The sequence below is a fragment of the Falco cherrug genome, chromosome 2, assembly GCF_023634085.1.
Source record: "Falco cherrug isolate bFalChe1 chromosome 2, bFalChe1.pri, whole genome shotgun sequence".
NCBI lineage: Eukaryota > Metazoa > Chordata > Aves > Falconiformes > Falconidae > Falco > Falco cherrug.
Window position 1 is genome coordinate 122,260,629 of NC_073698.1, and position 24,189 is coordinate 122,284,817.

The 24,189-nt window shown below is 38.7% G+C and overlaps 1 protein-coding gene across 3 annotated transcripts in view; it reads left to right on the top strand.

Moving 5' to 3' along the window:
• Positions 1 to 383: 383 nt before the first annotated feature.
• The window catches only part of COL8A1 (collagen type VIII alpha 1 chain), a 98,407-nt gene continuing 74,601 nt past the window's right edge, over positions 384 to 24,189 (top strand). Inside the window, exons 1-2 of one of the 3 annotated variants that reach the window (XM_027799663.2) lie at positions 384 to 456; positions 16,038 to 16,170. The gene's annotated coding sequence lies outside the window, so the exon portion shown is untranslated. The remainder of the gene's footprint in view (positions 457 to 16,037; positions 16,171 to 24,189) is intronic. The other 2 variants (XM_027799664.2, XM_055702030.1) reach the window with 2 other exon arrangements.

Genomic DNA, 24,189 nt, shown 5'->3' on the forward strand with positions numbered 1-24,189 from the left:
AGAAACTGCAGCCTTTCTGATAACTACTTTGCATTATTATCTCACTCTTGAAAAAACCCTTCCAAAAGACAAAGTCAGACCTAGTAGCATTATATGTGTAACTGGAATTATTCAGAGATTCAGATCCAGAGAAAGAAATACAGTAGAAAATCTGTAGTTAACTAAATGTTTAAAAAAAAAAAACCAACAAATTAATCCAACACTGTTTCTCCTGTAAACGCCACCCACCTTGCTTTTTCTCCCTCTCTCTGCCCCAAAGAGCAAACCCCCACTCTACAATGCCTTCTTGAAGGCTGTCTGTATGCAATCCTCACTGCCCACCTACCGTAGGGAGCAGCTCCTCCCACCTGCACATAAAAGCCAAGTGCATGCTACCAGCAGCAGATCAGAGCACTTCCTCAGTCCTCCACTGCTTTGAGCTACTGATCTTCTCTCCTTGGATCTTGTATACTCAAGGTAAGATTACTGCTACTTCAGGTTTCTGTTCTAACCAGATATTGTGAGAAAGTCTTACTGTGAACTCCAGCACTGCCTTGTTGGGTGGTGCTGGCTTCCCCCCCTTCCCCCTCCCCCCCTTTTTTTTTCAGATGTAGTGTCATCTGACATTTAAGTTAGTAACAGTCTGTTGTTTTAGCAATGAAATAAAAACAGATCTTGCTGGGAAACACTGTGTGGCTGGGAAAAGGTCTTGTCTCCATTTCAGACTGATTTTGAAGAGATTAGTATACCCAGACCATTTCTAACAATTTATTATCCCTCTTACTCCTTAGTCTCCCTCTGTCCAAAGTTATCAAAAAACTACACTCTAAAGCTTCCTTAAATTCTGTTTGAGGAAAAAAAAATGCTTAGTGCCAATTTAAGGGAGGAATATTTTTTTTTTAACTATTATTACTAGCCAGATTGAGCCAGTCTTGGGACTGATGTGCATCTTCACAGGTTTCACTGCCTTTAAAAACATGTGATGGAACTTAAGTCCTCACAGAAGCACAGCAGTAAGGCTGATGGAATTCACTATCTGGTACCAAATATGCTTGAAGTACACATTTCACGAGCAAAGTTCTGTTTCTTGGAACAACAGACCTTGTGTCTTTTTGAAATTTCTAGATCAGCTCAAATTATATTTTAACTACAGTTTGCTTACATAGACATTTCTAATGCTAGAGGAAGGAATAGTTAAAAGCCTCAGAGACAGCTACTGAACAGTTGAAAAAGTAGTTTCAAAATCGTATTTGTACTCCCCTCTATTAATCTATCCATCCCCACAAAGATTAATCTATTAGTGACTAGTACCAGCCTCTCATGTTGTGTGAGTGCACTTTTAACACACAGTCACCTGTTTAAAGAAACTCCATCATAGAAATCTTAATCCTAGAATGCCTCTCTCCAGTGCTCAGAGAGGAGGGAAAGCATGAACTACCAAAAGCAGTGAATGCCACCTATAAATGGCTTGTTTGTACTCTATGTAATACATTCTGCAGTTAGAGATTGATATTTTCTTCTTGATAGCCAAAAAATTCTCTTTCAAAATTGACTGTCTTGTTCTTTCCCCAAATAAAGTCTTTTCTAAAAAAAAATTATGTCCACATATAGCTGTTCTCACATTAGCTGCAACATTTTAAGCTATAGCAGTGTATAACAAAAGCAGAAGTCTGTTCAAAGTTCCCTTCTCTGCATACTGTATCTAAGATTCTTCCTGTATTTTACATGTTATCTATTGTAACTAATGGGAAAAGAAAACACTGCCTTCAGCTATTTGCCTAGAAGATTACATAAGTATCTTTAAAAAAAAAAAAACAACCAAAATTAAACAAATGGAACTATTCAAAAACAAAGCACAGTGCTTTCCATAGTAGGCTTACAGTAGCACTATTTTTACATCCAGGTAATCCATATAAATTGCCCATAGAAGACAGGAATAGAGCCCAATGGTTTTCCTCATAACTAGCATTCTATCTCTGAGCTACAAAATTTCACTCCTCTAGTTAACACCTGATTTTTACAGCACACCTCCCTTCCCTCTCCAAAAACTCCCCTCTTGTAAAACACAGACCTGTGATTTTAGGTGTAATGCATACAGAATTTAGGCCTACAGTCTGGAAGTAAAGCCTCATTGTTCACACAAAATTTTACTCTTTATAGATCAAAATTTCTAATAGAGCAACTTTCAAGGAAAAAAATATTTTTAAAAATGTATTTGCCACTGGAAATGTGTATATAGCAAAATACCTTTTATTAAAGCCTTCTATGAAATGTAATGTTTTGCCATTTGAAAAATGGATTGCAGGACATATTAAGAAAACACTATTCAAAGGAATGTGTCTAATTTACATCAGAATCTCCTCTAAGCAACTTCTCTTAAGCTGAGTAGATAATTCAGCTTCGCATCTCTTTGCAGTAGGGGATGAAGGGAAACTGTACCCAGCAGGTCTCCAAGAGAACTAAGAACTCTAGGAAGGCATTTATGGACTTCTGTGCTGATCTGAAACTCCTTTTTCACAAGAATCACAACATACTGATACTAACATAAAAATACTGTCATTTTAAAAGAGTGCTATAACCACAACTTTAAAAAAAAAAAAGTGAATCAGTGGGAGAACAAGGAATTCAGATTTTTTGCATAACGACCACAATATTTTAAAATAACAGCATAAAGGCAAAGAGACTGTATTAATTGTTCAGCCACAGACAACTTAAGTGTGAAGCAGCCATGCTCAGCTATTTCTCCTGGCAGCTGTGCTTAGGTTTCTTAGGTGTTCATTTAGGGCACTAATGCCACTTAGGCCACTAGTCTAACTTCCACTGCTGTCAACAGTGTTAGACTAGATACCCAGAAACACAGGAAAACACATCACTGACTGCTGACCACATAGGTCTGCCAGTACCACTGCTTGTGAGACATTCTGATCTCCATGAAATTATTTTTACACACCTCTCTGCCAGGTGGAGATACGTTTTCCTCTGGCCATGCTGATACAGAATATATGGACTGTTTTGCTTATGACCACAGTGAAAATTCATGGTAGAGAGTCAGATTTAGCTCTTCTGGGTTCCAGTCCAGCACTTCAGTCCCGTGCTCCATTTGTATTCAGCCTTGTAAAGTCAACCCCTCTGCAACTGATCTGTTTTTGCATGACTCTTTAAAGCTGAACAGCAGGGAGAATTCCAGTGACAAATCTTGAGACAGGTAATTCACTCCTAACATTTTAAAATTTCCTGTGAAACCCTTTACAAACCCCTTAACAGGATTTGCAAATCATTCTTGGAGGGGGTAAATGAATAAAAAATAACCAAATGACCACTTCTTTCTTACCCTCTGCGGTTAAAGAAGACCAACCCACCCTTGGAAAGATGAACAAGCAGAGATCCACTGTCATGATGGGCAACATCTTACTCTAAGAATTCAGTCTTGGCAACTCAGCAGCAGTAGAGAGCTCTATGAGAAGCCCATGGTGCTTAAGCAAAATTATTCAAGTGGATCTTGTATGGCACACAGAATATATTCTTCCTTTCTTTTCTACATTCACTATCATGTGCCATCTCTAGAAATGTATAGGACATAGTTTCATACCCATTAAAACAAACAAATGAAAAACAAAACAAAAAACCCACCAGCTTAGCCCTATCCCTTTAATTTATAACCCTAGAGCTAATTTATGGGGGTAGAGACTTAATTGCTCCGTGGACTGTATTTATATTAAAAAAAACCCAAACAACAAACCATTCTGATGCTTGATTTCTAGAGTAATTGCCCTAGCAATGGAGGCCTTGCATCTAATTTTTTTAAATTCAAAATTACTAGTAAGCATGCATCACTTATAAAGTAGTGAATGAGTGAAAGGGAACTGGAGGATTAGCAGGAGTGTTAAGGGCTAGAAGAACCATTAATAGTCATTTCACTATCTGCCATAGAAGGTAGGACAATTTTCATACATCCATGAGCACATCTTCAAGGCAGAATTTTCTGCCCACTTATTCTATACCTTGCTACATATCTCAGGGGAAGAAAGATTAGGTTTTATCCCTGAAGCTTAAATATATTCCTATATTTTCCCTTACTTTTTTTGCCTTCCAATTATTCCAAGCTGTGGGTACTTTCCTTCTACAGGGAGATAATTTTTAATTTTCACAAGTGTTCTTATTTCTAAAAGAGTAATGGTTCAACGGAGTTACTGTAGGGAGGAACAAGAAAAGACAAAAATGTTAGAGGTGGCTTGTTCTGTCTGATTAAAACCAACAGATATCAGTATTAAACTGTACAAAAGTTTTTCTTTTGTCACTTATACTTTGTAGAGTTTTGTGCAAGTAATCTTGCCTTTTTGTGGCTTTCCCTCCAGAAAGTGAGATCTATTCTTTATGCTAACAGAATTCTCCTCCAGCAAAAGTTGTGGCGCCCTCTATGTTTAAAAAGATGATGATGAGTCCTGGTTCTGAAGCCTTTTGTGGGTCTTGTGGAATAACTGTGCCTATTTGCCGTACGCATCAGTAAACAATTCTGCTTGGTCTCCCAGTACTCCTGAAAGGTTGGATGTGTTTCTGTAATTGTCTTGATGTGTAATGAATGTTATGTCTCATAATTGCACTGCAGGGGATTAATACCACTATGCAGTCTAGGGACATCTTTTGATGATTATGGACTTGCATGAAGAAGTTTTATTTTATAGCAAAAGCAAGATGAATGTAAGTCTGTTACTTCTTCAATGGCAGGTGAAACTGTAGAGGGGTGACATGTAATGGACTTTTTTCAAAAGGGAGTGAGACTTAGTGCCCTCTCTTGGTTAGAAAAAATATATATAGAACAGCACTCTGAGACTGTTTATCAGTTCCCTCTGCTGGCTACAAAGCCCACAGCCAGATGAGCAGCTGTGTTTGCGGAGGCGAAGGTCTTAAGTTCTATTCCCAGCGCTGTGTGCATGTGGTAAACTGATGACTGTGGTGTCTGTGCACGTATGTGGACATCATTCTTTATAGGGTCTCATCAACAACCACACTGAGTTCAACATGAGGGCACTCAAAAATAATATGGAGTTCCTGGGAGGTATCCACTTAGGATTTGAGAAGCATGCTAGCAACTATGCCATTCATAATACTTCACAGCTAAAGCATCCTTCTGTTACGCATCATATGCACACCTTGCTTTTTCCATCTTTCCAAAAAAAGTGTGTGTGTGTTCATTATACTGAGTTTAGAGACATCTGGCCACTTAGCAGAAACATTCTTGGCAATCCCAAATTATAACACTTCAGAATATAGCTTCTGAGAACTCCACATTTGCAAAAAAGAAATAAATAGTACCAACAAGAACACTCCAACCTATTAAAGAAAAAAAACACCCAATCAAACCAAACAGAAGAAGAGCCTAACTAGTTCTTTTCCGTTCTTATAGGGAAAGGCCTATATAAGCTGGTTATACAACCATAGAAACGGGTCATACAATTTATGCAGTTGCTCTGAAATAAAGTTGAGATGAAAAAATATACTGCGAACTTCAGAAATAGTTTCTGGTTTAAATAAATATCCATAGCACTAAAAATCATGAACTCCTGAGTCAGCTATGCCAGCTCATGTCAGCTCCTAGGAATCTATCACAGCAACATACAGGTAGGATACACTTAATGTATCCTATTAAAAGGAGAATGAGTCAAAACGAACAGCTTGACACACTAGATATCAAAGATATATTAAAAGCCAGATTTTTGAAACATCTGCAGCACATGTTTCCTGCTAACTAAAAAAGCAACCACACTTTCCAGACCAACATACTGCTGCATTTTTTCTGAAAGGAAAGTAAGAAGTGGACAGTAACACACTGTAAACTTCCATAGGGAACTCCAAGCAAAGCATTTGACCATTTTTGCAATTGAAAAATCCAGAGAGCAAAGTTAAGTTTCTATCAAAACCCACTGTTACGATGTGAAACAACACTATATATATGTGTATATATATCTCTCTCTAAAATACATTACAGGCCCTGAAATGGAGATGCTTACACTGCCTCTCATTTACTCAACATAATTTTCAAAGGCACAGAATGGAAGGTGGCAGAGCTCCAGAGACACTCAAACCAAATACAGTCAGCTTAGCACTGAAGAAATCTAGCAGTCAAGTCTGCTTATGCCAGCACACGACTTACCTCTGTTCTGCCCTTCCACTCATCCCGCCATGTGTGGAGCTCCAGTGAATGCAGAGTATCAGAAGAGGGTCTTTTATGTGGCTCAGAGACCAGAAATTCTCCTTCAGCTTGCATTAAAAAAAAAAAAGAAAGAAAAGAAAATATTCAGTTATTTCCCAGCATTTCTTTGTAAATGACTTAGTTGATCTTAGCCCAACTCGCAGCTGATGGACATTAACATAAAACACACAACTGGGACCCTTATTGGCAAATCTTAGTAAAAGGTCAAGAGGTAGTTACTTCAGGTCAAAGTTGAGCAATAAAAGCAGGCTTATGAGGAAAGTTTATGTTGCCAGCATTGATACATCTGTCACCTGCACTATAGATAAAAAGCAAATAAGCAGTTAATCAATAACATCCCACAAGCACTAGCATTCACACATCATGTATTTTAGAAAGTGAAGGAAAAAAGAAAACTCAGTACTTATTTCCTTTCAGTCAGTGGCTTGAATTGAATTTACCATAGTAGCACATCATATTGTTCCCTGCAGAAAAATGCAAAGCTTAGGCCTTTAGGAGTAAGTCTCTTGTGCTTTACTGGTTCCAAAAATGTCAGTGCTTGTCAAAGTGTTTTTGAAATAAAACCAAAACCATGTTAATAAAATGAACTTTCCAAGACAATGCTGGCCAAAACTGATTCTTAGATTTCTTTTCAGTAATAAACTGCCTCTGTGGTTGCTGAGTTGATAGGGAGAAGGATTTAAAGGGCCAAAGCCAAGTTCTGGTTAACTCAAAGATGGTAAAAAAAGCTCTCAAACAGAGCACAAGCCCTCCAATAAATGGAAACACTTTTGCCAAGGGTGGGCAGAGCTTAGCAAAATCCAGCTGTGCTTTCAAAAATGGCTGTAATCATTATTAGGCTTCCACTTGAATGTATTCCAAGACTGGAATACTTGTGGGTACAATTTGTGATATGATGCTGTAGATTACTGGACAATACTCAACGCATTAATGCAGAATTCACAGGCTGAGTGTTAGCTCACAAGAGCTACCCTGCCTATTTATTAAGTAGTAACTCCCTACATGAATTAACAAGGCAACAACTGGAAGGATTCCGTCCCATCTTATCCCAGCCTTCTTGGATGAATAGCTCCAAAAATATGCTGCAGTGAAGGATGGAGGCGTTCATGATGAACTGAGTTCCTACTGTGCATGCAAGCTGCATGCAAGTCTGGGCAGGGAGATCTCAGAATTGTTTTGCTGTGTGTACATATAGGTAGAGACACAGCAGGAGTTTCTGTCCCCCACAGAAGAGGTGCAGCAGCTGGTTGTTCTGTGCCTGTTACAGGAATTCCTGCTCTCCTCCAGTTCCACCCACCATAGATCATTTTAGAAGTTCTGTGCAGTACAGTCCAAGCTGCTACTGCAAGTGTGGTTTCTTAGTTCTTATACTTAGGAACTCCTACATTACCTTTTAGAGATCTGGGCATAATTTACTGTGTCAGGAAACATGGAAAAGATTTTAGGACTGTTCCCTTGCATTACAAGCTGCAGCTAAAAACACTGCTTGTATTATCCTGGAAATAAAGAAAACTCTATGTTTTAAACTCCAAGACTGATACTTTATTAGATTCATTTGCAGCAGTAAATTTTTTATTTTTGTAGTGCTATAAAATTATCAGACGGCTTTTAAGTTGTCTAATTTAAAGGAAATCCACTCATCTCAGCTGGCTTTTGCAATGTCACCTTCATTGCACTTTGGGTTTAGATTGCTCTTAAGCAACCGATTGCAAGTACTCGGTATCTGAAATCCAAATTACCGATTAGTTTTGGCATGTGATTTTTTATGGTATATCTCTGTTCCACAGTCAGGGCAAGATAGCTCTTAGATTCAAATCTCAAGTGCCAAACCTGTCTTTCACCGAGTTCAGAATTCACTTGCAATGACTATATTATTCTTTTGAAACACCCTATTTTCAACGTGTCATCTGTCACTTACGCTGAACGCTCTCAAGACCTCAATACAAAAGGACTGTGAAACTGAAGCAAAACAAATTCAATTTGTGACTGCTCAGAGTAATTTTCTCTGCTACATGCCTTCAACTTTCTAGTCTTTACCTCGTGAAAACAAGTATTTAAAAAATAAGTGGTAAGAAACCTACTATATTTTCAATGCTCCATTCATCAAGCGTATTTTGAAAGCTGGAAGCGTAGCTTGCTGGATACTCGCACATAGAGCCTTCCCCTCCAAAAGGAGGAGCGCCTGCCCCGGGGGCGAGCGGCTCCTCGGCGCCCGCCGGGCCCGGGCCAGCCCCAGTGGCGGCCGAGACACGGCACCGGGACAGCAGCCCTCCGTCCCAGCACCTCCCCGCCGCCACCAGGGCCGGGGCCCAGAAAGTCTTCTGCATCCTCAGCTGCGTGGAAGGCTTTGAGGCTTCAGGAGAACGTGAGGCGTTGTACCTGAGGCCCACAGGCTGTCGAGATAGCAGGGGTTCGTGTCCGCGGATTCAATTCAGCGACAATCTAGTTGAACAATGTCACACTCTAATTTAAAAAAATAAGCCACAAAAAAGGCAAACCCCCAATTATTGTTTAAAACACTGTAACGGAAGTAGCCGATAAGCACTTGCATCCAACAACGCCTGCACGGCAGCGCATCAGCCCCGGGGCACCGTGGGAGCTCCGCCCGGCGGCCGTTACCCGCCAAAAACGGTGGCGGCGCGCGCGCGTCCCCGGGCCGCGTTGGGGCCGCCGTAGCCCTGAGGGAAGGCGCCATCGCCCCGCGGGGCGTCGGCAGCTCGCCGTCGCCGGGCTGCGGGCACGGCGCGCCCCTGGCGTTGGGGTGCCGCCTCCCGCCTCGTGCCGTCGCCCACGGTACTGGGCGGCTCTGGCGTTAGCGCCATGTCTGCACATAGGCCGGGCGGAGATTGATGTGGCGATTGCACCTCCCATTCCCAGCGGAGATTGGAGGGTTGAGGCGAGCGGAAACTGCCCACAGTCCGGTCGGCTGAGGTGCTTTTATGGAAACACAATGTGTTTGAGGTTTCTTCGGTTTCAGAGATACAGCCTGGGGGCTTTGCTTCTGTGTGCCAGCCCTCGGTGCCCCTTTGAGAAGGATCTGGGTAGCATTAGCTCGCACAGATGCGGACAGTGCTGGAAGGCCAAAAATGAGGGGGGCGGGGGGGGCTCCACTCTTAGCTGGAAAGAAAATGTCGAGTCATGTGAGGAGGCTGCTCGGAAAGAAGGAAGGCTGCTCCAGCACACACCACAGGAGCTGCAGGACCTTTCAGATTTCCCCATCTGGATGCAAAATTGAGGCCACTGTAAGTTAGAAAGAAAAAGAGAGAAACGTACATTTTGAAGTTTAGGGTCTTTGGACTTAAAACTAAAAAAAAAAAAAAAAAAAACCTGCAAAAAGAACTGCTGTATATGGGTATCTAGTATAACGAGAATAACTGGTCTTGTAAAGTTAAAATTCTAAACCACCCCCAGTCCCCCCAAAATACCACATGCTTTGGTAGGATGTGACGAAAAAATTATGAAACTACTGTACTCAACAGGCAGAGAGTTCAGAAGGCAAACAGCTGAATGGAACAGCTTTACCATTTCTTTCCAATGTATTCTCTCCACCCTGTTTTGTTTAGCACAAAGGTTTTTCAGGGTGAGTCTTTTTGATCTATTTGTTACATTGCCTAGCATGGCAGAGCCCTGAGTCATGATCAAGGGTTTAAGACAAAGAGCAGCAGCAGCTCCTGAACCTGAAGGCTTGTAAATTGTACATGGAGCGAAGTTGATTCCTGGACTCCTGCTGTAGTCCCTTTAACACACTCTTGCTTACACAGATGATTGGTATGTCTGGAAAGATATTATACTACAAATGCTTCACCTCCCTCTCCTGGCTGCAGAAGCATCCAAGAACATCACATACAGTAGATTAATGAATGTATCCTTACAAGCACCCTGGCAACATCACTCTCATTTTAGAGGAAGTGGAGGCACAAAGAAAGTTGCTGGTGTAGCATTTCAAGAGATTGCTCCTGGCCAGATTCTCAAGTGTCTTTCCATGACGGGGGCTAGTTGGAGAGCTTGGTTCCCATCTGGGCACCTCAATGAGAACCAGATTTTCATGAGTGCTCAGCACCCAGTAGCTCTCGCAGTGGCACTCACAGACAAATTTTCTGAAAGGTTCCTTTGATCGTCTGTCTGCTGCTGCCTCAGTGGAAGCAGAGAGCTTCTGAAAAATCTGATCCTGTTTGTGGGTGGTGATCACTTTTCAAAATTCTTGCTTAAGTGACCTGGCCAAGGATGCAGACAAAAATCTGAGCAGAGCCCACTTTGCTTAATCCCTAGGCCAGTGATTTAACCACAGACATATCCTTCCATCTTCAGCAAAGAAAGAATAGACACTATTTGGGGCAGGAATCAAAATGCCAAATAACTGCCAGTACCCACACCTGCCAAGAAAAATGCCCGGATACTTGTGGGCAACCCAGACAGCCACATTTTGGTACTTTCCTGAGAAAAGATTATTTCTAGTAGCAGTGCCAGAGTCTGGCAACCTGGATTATGCTCTTTCCAGATGTACCTATTTCTTTCTGGGCTAAAACCCTTCTGAACGTGCCCTCACACAGGCACACCCTCCCCACTCTTCCAAAAAAAGAACAGCTATCCAAACACTGTACTGTCTCCATTATCATTAGAGCGCCAGGCATGTTTGGGCAAGACAGCACTATTTTGTGTAATGATTAAGAAGCAGTGGTCGTGTCAGTGAAGATTCTTGTTTTCATTGAATATTTCATTCATTTCTGAACATAAGCAACCACTTAGCTGCAGTTGTGCTAGATGCAGAGGAGGAAACACATGCTATTCTTGGCCGGACTTCACCTCTGTGGGAAGCAGCAGCCTCCTTACAGCAGCCTCTGTAGGCTGCATGATTTAGCTACATTAGAGATTGTCCTGAACCTCAAGCAAGGACCTGCCTCCAGATTCTGAGTACCTGAAAGTGTGAACATGTGCAAAACCTCCCAAACCCAGACTGGATCCTGTGTTTTATGCTCTGTTTGTTGAGGTCCATTTGCAAACAACCGTTTCCAAAGCCATGAGCTCAAGGCTAGCTTAGGAATTCCCCTCCAAGTTGACCATATCCATTCAGCTGCCACTCGAGATGCTGCTCTCTGTGTCACGCAGCATCAATTTGTTGGACTGCCTATCACAGGACTCCATCTTGGAGTCAAGCTTTCATTAAGTGTTCTCTGTCTCACCTCTTCCCTCAGCTTTCAGACCACCTCCTGAGTCATCTGAGTCTGGTAATAGAAAGAGAAGGCATCCAAGTCACTAGTGTGTTTTAAGGGAGCGTAGATATCTCATGAAAACTACTGAATGAAAATGTTTACAGAAAAATGGTTTTGTAAAACAGCTCAGACTAAGCTGTTTGTGAGGGTTAAGATCAAGCTATATAAGCCAAAAAAGGCAGCTGTGTCTTTTCTAGCTACAGCTAGGAACAGCTAAGTATACTGGACAAATTTTGGAGCTGGTGGGGATGTGTGTGTAGATACTCTTCTAACAGAGGATTACACCTAGAAGCAAGTGTGAACTTTTGGTTTCTGCTCCTGCAGGTTGTTTATGCAGACAGTTAAGTGCACATGCTTTAACATTCCTAAAAATTTACAGGGAATATCACTTGAGGAACTTGGATTATGATTACTAATTTTGTGGGCCTTCATGTTTTTGTCAGCAAATTTATAACTACAACTTTCCACTTCTTCCATCATTCAGATTATTTTTTTAAATTTTTAATTCTTCTCCTATCCTTGGAAAAAGACAACACATTTCTGAGGAAAAGCTGGGTTTTACCAAGGTCAAGAAGTCTGTCTTGGGCGTCCCCTCTGAACTCAAAAACTGGCAACAGTACAGAAGGTCTTAGTTTGGAGAGTAGTAAAGATGATCAGGGGACAGCCTGCTGGTAAAAGTCTGGAAGATGTGATGCTAGAGCAGGCATATCAGAAAGGCCCTATGGGAAAGGCTGGAGGATTTAACAGTCCATCCTGATGTGCCTTTGAAGCAGAGCAAACTGGTATTCCAGCGCTGGCAGGAAAGGGTGACAACATTAATAAAGGTTGATTGACCTTTCTACACAATTGGTTTACTCTGGAACCAAGGTCTTCTGTTGTGGGGCTGTTACATTTTCCTTCTAGGCCTAGATACCCTAGCACTAACTTTTCCACCTGGTCTTAAGTGTAGTTTGGGGCTTGTGTCTTTGATATTAATTAACAAGGTAGCACAGAGACTTCAAGGTCTCATACTTACAGGTCTCATACTTAAAGTATCTCATACTTAAAGTATCTCATAATGAGATACCGTTACTCTGGGAAGGTTATGTTTCTGTCTAATTTTCTCTAGAAATGCACTCCAAGAAATGAGAGATGTTTCCTTTTACAACTAATGCTTGTATTTCCACCAAAGAGCCATAGTTTTGAATTGACATGTTCTTTGAAAAAGTTTTGCCTAAAAATTCCTGCTTGTTTCTTTGGGAAATAATTGGAATCACTTATTAAGTAATCACGTAAAAGTGGGGGAAAAAAATCCACATTCAGGAAAGGACAGTCAACTTTCCCATATCTCATTCTTCTCTTTGTGCCCATGAAAATTGTTACTTGGAATCACTGCCTACTGACATAGCTGTTGTAAGAACTCGGGTCTCATTCTTAACCCAGACAAGCGTTAGAGAAAACTGTTCTCTGGAAGCTACACAGTTCAGCCTCCCTAAACGGAGAAGTTTTCCAGCCTTCATAGATTCATCCATGACAAAGCAAAACACCTCCAAGCCTGACTGATTTTACACAGCAAAATAAATCACTTTTAAAGTGTTTAAATGTCATTGTGAAAGTGAAGAGATGAAATGTGCTGTATATCATCTCTACAAAACCAGAAGTAGTTGTATTATAAATAAACAGAGTTTGCTTGGTATTAGGGACATAGGAAATTCCATTCAAGAACAGACAAATGGCACATCTTGTCTGGTATCCTGCATCTGGCACAGGCCTATAACAGATGCTTAAAATACTTGGCTTTCTTGGTCCCACAGTCTCCCCTGTTCCACCTACCACCAATGCTAAAAATCAGACAGTTTTCCTAACCTCTGGTGGGAGTCTCTTTCCTGCTGACTTGGCCAGGGGAATACATATTTGCCCTGTGTGATACTTTGTACACCGGCTGGTACCTAATTTGCCTGAACTGTGCTTCTGACTTTATCAGAACATATATGGTATTACTGCCTGTATTGCCTGCGTAGCCAAACAAAGCAGCACAAAGGTGAGGACTATGCTTGGCTCCAGAGAAAGGGGAAAGCAAACTCCTCACCCTCACTTGCACATAGCCAGCAATTGTGCCTACCAGTAGCCTATTACTAATCAGCTGCCTTCTTCCTGTCGAGGCACTGCCACCTAATTGCTCCCTACTACTCAACGACATATATCTTGGTGTGGCTTTCTTAGTAACTTTTATAGTTTAATGCATGATGACTGAAAATTAAATTATTTTATTGTCTATCGAGCAGAGTTCACTTTTGTCATTTCAGAGGTTGTCAAAACACGGTTCATCTATCCAGCAGGTCACATAACACTTCTTTAGTTGCCTGGTGCTTCTAGCCATTGTCAATAGAGTGATATGCCTGCACCCAACGAAACTGACTATGGCACTCTCCGTTACTAGAAATGTACTTCCCACAGACTATGTCCCTTTGTTTTCTATAATCTCATTCATAACCAATATTAAATTCAATGGCACACAATTGGTTAAGGGCCTCTAAAACAAAGACAAATGAAAAATCCAAACCTTTCCATTTGAAAAGTTAAAGATTAGAAAACGCCTTTGTATTAATTACATTACACCCTCTTTGTGTTCTCCTGTGAAATATAACAGTATTTTTAAAAGGCTAAAGAGAACTTACAACTATAGGTAACTACCATATAAGGTCCTTCCACATGTCATCTTACAGAAACAACAGAAAGAGAAGGGCAGCTATAGAAATTATGACACCACATGTCTAAGATATTGTTAAAAAAATTAATTTGAAGGAAAAAAAACCTAAGTGTCCTTTAGTTTGAGCATATCATTCAGTTGCTGAACACTGGTCTTAGGGAATGACCTAATAAATCATTACATATCAATAAGGAAAAACTGAATCCTGATGGCGTGCCTGGGTTGTTGGGTATAGTTTCAGATGTCAGCTTTCTCCGTGCTTAAGGATTTTCTGATTTTGGTTCCATCCTACTGAATATAGCATTCACCGTCAAAGATCCAAATCTAGAGCAGACCTTCAATCTAGCTGCCCCAAATTTGTATCCACAAAGAACAAGACTTTGCAGTATTAATCTTTTTGAAAGGATGGACACACATCAAAGCTACTGCAGTACCAAGTAGAAGTTTGCATCCTTTAACACCTTCCAAATCGACCATACATTCAGTGATGGCCAGGCTCAATATTAGAAGGAGCTCTGTGACTTTCTGCACTTCTCTCATGTTGTAAAAGAGGAATGACTTTCAGAATATCTGTCTTCTTTCAGTCAGGAACAGAACTAGAGGTTTTTCAAGGCACACAAATGAGTCAGCCACTTGTTCCAAATAAATGGAAATGGTGTTCCAAGTTTCCTAGACAGCTTTAAAAACTGCACAGGACAATTCAGCTGTTTAATATATTGTGTTCCACACTTCACAGTTAAGAGGACACAAGATCACATGCTTTTTGTTCCAGATATGTTGTTTTACCCACAGCAGTCCAAAGCCATTTAATTTTGTCTCTCTCCTTGACATACACGCTGCTCTTCTTGCTTTTACTGTTCCCAAGAACAAGAGTAGCACTTCAGAGTAAAGAGCAGCAGCTGAGGTTTCCAGACTGCTGCAGGTACTAAATAATACTAAGTGTCTTAAATGTCCATGATTGCACTTGCCTATTCGTGTAATGAGGGTGTTAATATTTTGGTTTCCGAGGAGGAATGTTGTAAACCTTAATTAATCTATATCAGTGACAAAAAAAGGCATGAGTTACAACTTTAACTGTACAGTAAAATAGAACATCTATGTGGATAAATAATTATAAGGAGATATATATAACTATAAACATAATTTCTTTACTGCAAACCTTGCCTTAACAAGAAACTTAACTCCTTCCTCCCTCAAGAAAACTGAATACACTGACTCATGTCTTTGTTTAAGTGTCATGGTAAATTTGTTCTTTTATAACATGTAGTAGTTCAGCTTTGAACTTTTGATTTTTGGAAAAGGCAGAGCGGAAAAATGTTTTCATGGGAGAGGAGTGCACATTCCAGAACTGTCGACTGTTACTCGTTTATGGGGGGAGGAAAAAAACTACTTAGGTTTTAGGCTTTAGTTGATGCAATTTGTCGTTGTCTGGTATTTTGTGATAAACCAAAGAGTTTACACTGTACAGTGAAATATTTCAGTTTGCTCTCTCATCTTTCCAGCTTTTGCTTGTTCAAAACTCTGAACAAGTTTGAAATTGAATGCCACTGGGGAGAGAAAAATTAGCTTTGTCTGAATAGAAATAGTGATTCATTATAATACAAAGTAGTCCAAGGAGAAAATAACTCACAGTTTACTGTGAATTATAGAGCTACACACAAGCATAATGTGCAGTTGCAGACAATATTACTCATAAAAATAAAACAAAAGAAAATGTGAGCTCTTCATGGTGTCTTCTAATGTGAACAACAGTTTTAAACACAATTTTCCTGTGCCGTTTCACGTTTATTTAATGTATTAACATTTGATTATGTCAAAAATATTAGAACAGGAAAACAAATTAAACTTTATGTAGCTTATTTATTCAAGTAAAGTAAAAAATACTTCTCTGCTGTCCTGCATATTTTGAAGAGTATTATGAACATGCTTTCTTCCCTTCTCTTTCTAGAAAGAGAAGAAAACACAGATTGTCAGAATCCTTCAGATTTGATCCCTCGCACTGTTAAGATCTCTTCATTACTGGATGTCAAGTCTGAATATCAGCACCAGTACATTGAAGTATACTCTCCCATTAAGCTGAGGTAATTTTCTTCCTAATGATTCAATTGTTTAAAGCATTTACAAAAGATGCCCTCCCACCTCCCTATTCCCTACCAATAAAGACAGTTCTGGGAAGAACATTATATGGCACAGTATACCATCAGTTGATGTGAAAGACATGAAAACTGATGATTTGCTAACAGGCAGGGAGGTTCAGGCCCCATTTATTAATACAAATTTAGCAAGAGCACATTAGTTAAGCTTACCACACTGAACTGGGTTTGGAAAGCGATTGCAAGTGTCAGCTCCTTTCCTTTCATAAAGGGAATAGTGACATGATAGATGCAACATCCTAGATTCATGGCCTCTTAAAAGGCTACTGTATAACTATTATGGATATGTCAGAGACTGCATTTTTGCTGCATTGGCATTAAGAGCTAAAGTCATTGAGGACAGAGAGCATAATTAATGAAAAAGTCTAATGCTGAAACAATGCAATTAACAAGTCTTTCAAAGTTTCATTTCCTGGGGGAAATTATGGCCATTGAAAAGGATATATCTTGTCATGTATCTTGACAAAGGCTAGAAACTACATGAAAATACCAGCCCAAAGCCAGAGATGAGGAGAGAACTTCTCCATTCACAGATCCAAAAGATGTCAGGGTATTATTCTGGGAGAGGGAGGCTTTGCCAAGGATATCAACTGCTTTTCAGACACACAGTGGTATAAGTTTCTACTTAGTGGGATGGGCATCCATATAGTGAATTATTTCATAAATATTATTCACTCAGCATGAAAAACTGCATTTATGAATATCTAACAGTCATTGGTTAATAGTGTCATGTTTTCCCTCAAGTACAGAACTGCACCCAGTGCAGGCCTTATGTGGTCACAGTATGTTATAGGAATGGGCAACTTAGGATTCAGACAGGAAGGCAGTCAATTGCAGAAATGTATTAAAAAAAAAAAAAGAGCAGATGGCTCTGAGGCTGACCACTGGCCCGTAAGTATGTGGATATGCAATTAACTTCAGAACTAAGATACACAGAAAATTCTCAGAAAGTTTTCTTCCCTCACACGTCTTTAATATATCCCCTTCTTTCCTAGTGTATCATAATCAAGATACTGTCAGTTTTCTATCCATCACCCTAATAGAATTGTACAACTTTCAGAGCATATTAACATGAATCTTAAAGAAGCTGCATTTTTTGATTTGTAGCTTCCTTTTCTCCCCAATCAAAAAAAAAAGCTTCTAGAAACACACACCCATTTCTGAATCAGTAAAACACAGTTAATGTAAAGAAGCAATTGCTTTAGATAAGATTTAGGTGGGTTATCACATAAATATCATTGCAGACAAGAGGAGAGGAAAAGAAGAGAAAATACAGCAGTAGGTGCACAGGAAGATCAGCCAGAGGATGGACGTCTTCTTATTAGTATACCTAACAAAGCTGCCTCAGGCTCTGCATTTGCTTTCAAAGTAATGGAATTCTGTTACAAGACAGCAACCAACATAGCACATAATTCTTTGAGGTCATTTAAAGCCTGCCTGTTAAATAAACATTACTCTGATTTCCACCCCCTGCCCCAAGCATTCATAATATTTCCTGTATACTTCCAGCAATTTTTGTCCTATCTGTCTTCTAAACTATCATTTTGAACCACTGAGAAATTGCCTAAGACCAGAACTCAGTTTTCAATACCTTTCTCTTATTAATATTTCTGAAGTTACATTTCAGCTTCTGATCAAGGTTTGCTGCAACAGTTTCTCTTTTGATGCAAGTCCGCTGTATGGTACCTTGGATTTCAGCTAGAATGCATAGTATGTCATGTGAACAGTAAAAAACAATATAACTCAACTTCCCCAAAGTAAGTTGAATCAGGAGTTTTAAGGATAATCAAAACCATATTATTACGAGCAAGCAGAGCCAGTAAGTCGTTGAAGCTATATAAATATATTCATACCCACATTGTACTTCATTATCAAAAGAATCTCGCACCAGGAACACAAAAATTCTTGCTGTGGAATACTGAATAATTGTGGAACAAATAAATGTAAGAATACAGTGATCTTTGCATCAGAAGTGCATTGCAAAAGAGATCCCAGTAAAACAAGCTGAATCCTCAGACTTTCATAAACCTTTTATGACTTTCTTAGCAGACATTATTAGAAAATTCAAAGGACTTTATACAGAGCACTGTTATTTACAGAACTATTTATTGCTTATATTCTTTAAGTGAAACTTATGTATGATTTCATATGCAAATACAGGCAAGCATGCAAGGGCATATATGTTTTTTAGCAAAGTCTGTCACTAAGTATTTTGGACCCACTTACAGTCTTCAGTAATACCAATAGATAGGTCACAGACAACTTGATATTTTACGTCGTTATTCTACATGTGAAAATATATCTATGAAAGTGTAGTATTATATTTCTTATAGATGTTATTTATGTGCATGTGCCTTTACAGGACTTATGCCTAAACCTAACCTGGATTTAGACTGCCACCACTGACAGCGGAGTATCAATTTCTGTATGTTTCCTCTCTTTGAAGTTTTTTTTTCCTTTTTTTTTTTTTAATTCTTTTCACTGCTAACTACACAAGCAGATTGATCAATATAAGTGGAAGTTACCTGAACAGCAGCCAACATGGAACACAGTCAATAGCAGTGATTCATGGCATTTTTTACAGTTTGTTATGTTTTTTTTATGTTCAGAGCCCATATAGGCAAGAAAATATTTCCCATACTGTGAGATGGAAATATTGTTCATCTCTTTGTAGAACAGAAAGCTGAGAAATGAAATTGAAGTGGTTTAGTCAAAACTGAATGCTTTCCTCACCTCAGAGAGGTAGCACTGCGCAGTTCAGCCAAATTGTGGCTACCTGAAAAAAGGGAAGAATGTGATCACATATGCCTGAAAACACACATTTTTAAGTTGTCCTAAGCACAGTGTAGGCACAGCTAATCTGAATGATTTCACTATGCTGAATTATTTCCCACGTTCCTTTGTTGCTCCTGTAATTTCAAAAAATGCAGAAACTGGGAAGTCATATGATCCGTAGGAAAGAGAATATTATGGTTTCTAAGAAAAATATTTATTACCAAGCAAGCTATTTTGATTTATTAAATGATAGCTTCCCATCATAGTGGGTTTTGATATGGTGCTTAAAACCACAACGGTTGTATGAAGTCAGGACCTTATTTATTTAAAGGGATCCACTAGTGTTTTTCTTAATTGAAATATCAGTTCACAACAATGCCAGGTCCATAGAAGCTCATCCAGGAATAAACTCTTGAAAAATTATTTTTTTCCAAGAGTGTCCATTAAGCCAATGCAGACAGTGTCTCACTGCTAGTCTTCTAACATTAGATTTATAGGATGTTATAATTAACAACAGGTGATGGGCAGCACTACATGCACAGCAAGCAAAGTGAAAAGACTGGCAGCTCAAAAGCCACTTGTGAATCATCAAAATTTTTCCCCGGATAAATTCAGAAGTAATCCTTATAGGTTTTCTGGCAATTATTTTTTTGGTGGTTTTTTTTAATTTTTTTTTTTTTCTTTTTAATTCCACACCACCACCCCCTTTCTCCTTTCATGTCAAAGATTAGGGACCATCTTTCTGTTTACAGTTGTGTATCTTTTCAACTTCTATGTTTATCTATCTATAAAATGACACAAATTATGCCTCCCTCACGACTTCTTTAAGGATTACAGACAAGTCCACACAGAAAATTTTAAAATTATGCAGATTTTTAAGACACTTGCGTCTCCGTTATTCCAGCACTCTCAAACTCACATTCTGGACAAATAACACAAAGGAAAAGGTTCAAAACGTGTACAGCCTCCACATCAATGTTAAGAAAAGCAGTTCTTCAGCTTAGAACTGAAAAGGAGGGAGAAAGACTCTGAAAAACATGAATCAGCAAAACAAAAATATGTCCCAAATGAATTTTCATTTGCATAGTTAAACAAATACCAGTCTTTTTATTTATTTCTTCTTTTGTGAGAATATAAGTTAGGCAAGGTATGTTGGGAAAGGTAGTGGTTTTGTTTAACTAAGTGAAGAAGGACTTGTATCCCAAATCTACCGATAGATCTAACTTTTATGAATTATTTCCAATGTAGTAACCTGATGTGATCATGATATTAATGAGTTAATTACATGTCATAACATAATGATTATAACAAAGGAGTAATGTTTTTTTTAAATGAAAAAACACCTCTGTTTTGGATAATTGGCTACATATCCTCATTGACTTTAGTAAATATTTTAAATGCATTAACTGGTAGGAAGATACAAATAGGAACGTTAAAAAAAATAATCAGTATTTATACTATAGAAAGTATTGGAGATTGTTCATAGATACATTCCACAGTCTTACCAATATAGGTCCCTGAGCTCCTTTGCAAATAACTCTGATACATGAAATTAATTTGTACTAAAGCCCTTTTAGGGTGTTTCTTCCCTCCTTTTATCCACCCCACCCCAAAATACAGTTGAATTCATAACCTTGAAGGTCTTGGCATTACTATATTAGAGAGCAATGAATACTATTCTAGCTTTGTGTTACCAGGCCACCAGCAGGAACACATGGTGATAAAGGTTTCAGTTCTCTACAATGTTGTTCATGTTAATTTTTTCCTGAGCTTATGGGATTACGGTAGGCATGGATTGGATATTAGCACCTGAGAGAACCTAGGCTGTGACCACACTATATAGGTTTGCATATCCTAACACATACACATGCACTTCCATAATGGAAAGTGATCAGTTTTAATGCCTGTCCTTTGGCTGTGATTGTACAATTTGACTACTGGTCTCAAATCCACCAGTGAACATTAAGCTGTATGTTTACTCAGCACAACCCAAACCAGTACTAACTTCTTAGATTACACTGTATTAACTTTATTGTCAATGGGAGCCTCAACCGACTTTGTTAAACTGCTTTATCGTATAGTGGTTACTATGAAGTGAGATGTTTGCAATGGTGAATTTATCCTGCTTGTTGCAGCGTTTATGCTTTGTTAAAATTCACATAGCAGTGCTTATCTATAGCTGAGACACAAAATTGCCCAGGAGAGCACTTTTTACTCTGGGTAATTAATCAGAGGTGGTGGGAAATTTTTCTTAGTGTTCTTGATAATCTCTAGGGCACCATCCAACTGTGAAGTTTTGGCCTCACTGAAGTGGAAAGCAAGTTTCATCAGTAACTAGAATAGGCCAAGACATTTCTCACAAAGCACTTAATGACCTGGTGTCATCTGGCAAAGTTTCTCTGTGCAGTCTATTTTCGGATCTGGAGAAATAGTTAATTTCTATTAAATATTTCAAATGCATACATAACAAGCCCCATGTTTTGGTAATCATAGGCACATTTTAAGCAAGGTTCTACACATTTCTTAGGGTAAATTCAAATTCCTTTTTAAATAATTTGAATCGAATCTCAAGTAAAGTCTCTCAGCTCAGAGAACTTGAAATCACATCCTCAATAGGAAATTTGTGGGTTTGCATGGGCAGGGAGAAAATACATAAGACTGTAAAAATGCTTGGGGATTCAAGCACATAGCTAGAAACAGCCTGAAGACTTCCACTTTGTAGAATAAGGCTAGCTTCAATGATAATTTTTTTGTTTAAACAAAAAAATAAATACTCCCTTCCATCAGACAGCCACATTTAGAGATGTTACTCATAATAATAATAACTTATTAAAAACCTTCATCCAATAACATTTTATTTTTATAGTGGCTAGGCACAGATTTTAAAATTTGTATATGTAGAGACCAGGTGGAGGTGTGTTTTTTCTTACTGAATTGCTTCAGGATAGTTAAACTTTTGCTGCACAAAAATAGTCGGAATTCTAAAAAGACTGAAAGTATTTCCAATTCAAAAGAGGAATCCTCCTCAACCTAAAGAACTATTCAAATATTCAAGCACAAAATAGAGCCAGGTTTCTTAGGAAAAGTTCAGTGATTTAGATAAATGTTAAACCAGGTTGAAACCAACTCAGCAATTTTATTTCCTCTATTCAGCTCTTTCAGTTATTAATACTGAGTCAAAAAGATGAATTAGCACTTACTTCACAGTTTTATCAACTGTTCATTAGTTTAGCCATCCTTGTTCTAGAAACAATATTTTCCCCAGCTACATCTAGATAAAACAACATTAATTTAAGAGATATAAAATGTACAAAATAATTGAATCATGGAAAGTTATGGCATATGGAACAAAATCTTACAGGCTAAATTAAGATTTGACTGATTTTTCATTTAAGTGTTGCTACAACATACAAACTGCTGAACACAGATATTGATGGAGAGGTTTACCCAAACTCACAAAGAGCTGCAAGCTTCCTGTTCCTTTTTTTGATTGACCCCTGGCTCACAGTAAACTTGTCTTGATTAAGAACATACTGTGTTATTGTTGAATGCTCTTGTTTTGAGTGCATCATACTAGTTTCACTGTAGCAAGAGCTAACTGAATGCTTCTTTTCTAAAATTACTTAATAGTATTATGAATTCTAGCATGGACATTTCAAAAGATTCATTTCTCATTGTGATGACTAACTCATGTTGTCCATAATAGATTCACAAAGGGATTAGCAATTTCATGAGTTTAGTGAAAGTAACTGGCTCTCAGCATTAATTGCAGCCTTGAAAGTCTGTCATAAACAAGTCATTGTAACACCTCGGATTTGAAAGAGAACCCTTAACAGGTAGATGCTTAGATGGATGTAGTTTCTTAATATTGTTTTTTCTACAGGAAATTAATGCTGGTATTTTGCTTTTAGACTGAGATATCTTACTAATTGAGTAATTTATAAAACAAGACATTTGTGGGGTCAAGTTAACATGTGTGTCGAGAAGGTCTACATTTCAATGCAAGACTTGGATGCAGGATTTGTACCTACATTAGTCAGGCAGATAACTTTCACTGAATACCTCCACTGAACAGGAGTCAGGCCGCCCACTGCTTGTGTAAGTCTGAATACAAGTTTTGTGTGCCTCAATTCCTATTTTTTGAAAACACACTGATGAGACACTCCTTAACATAGGAGTTTGGATGATAAACTGATTACTCTTTGTGAAGTAATGACATGCTGAAGACTGCTTAGCAATACTCAGTGAACTCAAGTATAGAGCTATATGAATTCTGTCCTAAAGAACTTACAATCTTACTGCTTAACTGTAAGAGACATTCACATTGCTTACCTGATCTGTTTATATGTCCTGTGATGCTGATTCAAAGCAGCTACAGGAATCTCCGTCAGTGGAGTGACTGTAGAGTCTTTTAAGACCTTCCGCACTGGGGACAGAATTAAGTATCTGCTGATATTTCATCTTTGATTTGTAAAACTGAATTATTTATGCAAGTGTACATGTGTACACATGTGCATGTACACATGCTTACATATAAATAAGATAGGTTTCTGTTTGGGGAAAAGTGCAGTAAAACATTTCAAGTAAAATCAAGCCATATAGAAACAATACAAACTATGCTGTATTTGGTCTATAGGAGTAAGGGATATGAAAGACAAAGGGTCTTTGCACAACGCAAAATCCATAAAATGTACAATTCAGCAAAAGTATCCTCTATGTTTCTGTTCCCATATTAAATGAATGAATACTTCGAAGTCTGCTAAAGACATAGGTGGTGAATGCTTGCCTTTAACAAACTGTGCTGATGCTAACTCACATTCATAGAAATATTGGGACACTTGCTGTCATTGTATTAGGAAATATCCATGGTAGTGAGGGAATGAAGGAATTCTCAACATCAAGGCTTGTCAAAGATTATTATCTAAACTTTACAGGTTTACTTGTAGAGAATTACTAATACCAGACCACCAAAACCTAAGTATAACTGCCCCCAAAACTCTGCAGGCATACACTGTAGAAACCAGCCGTGACATTATTCATATTTGTCTAAGCTTAGCTCTATACCTAGCATGTCACAATTCTGGAAAGTAGAACAAGTTACAGGAAAAGTCAGAATTTGTTGAGCCTCAGGACTGAGGGATGAAAAGTAATAATTATTAATATTATTTCTTT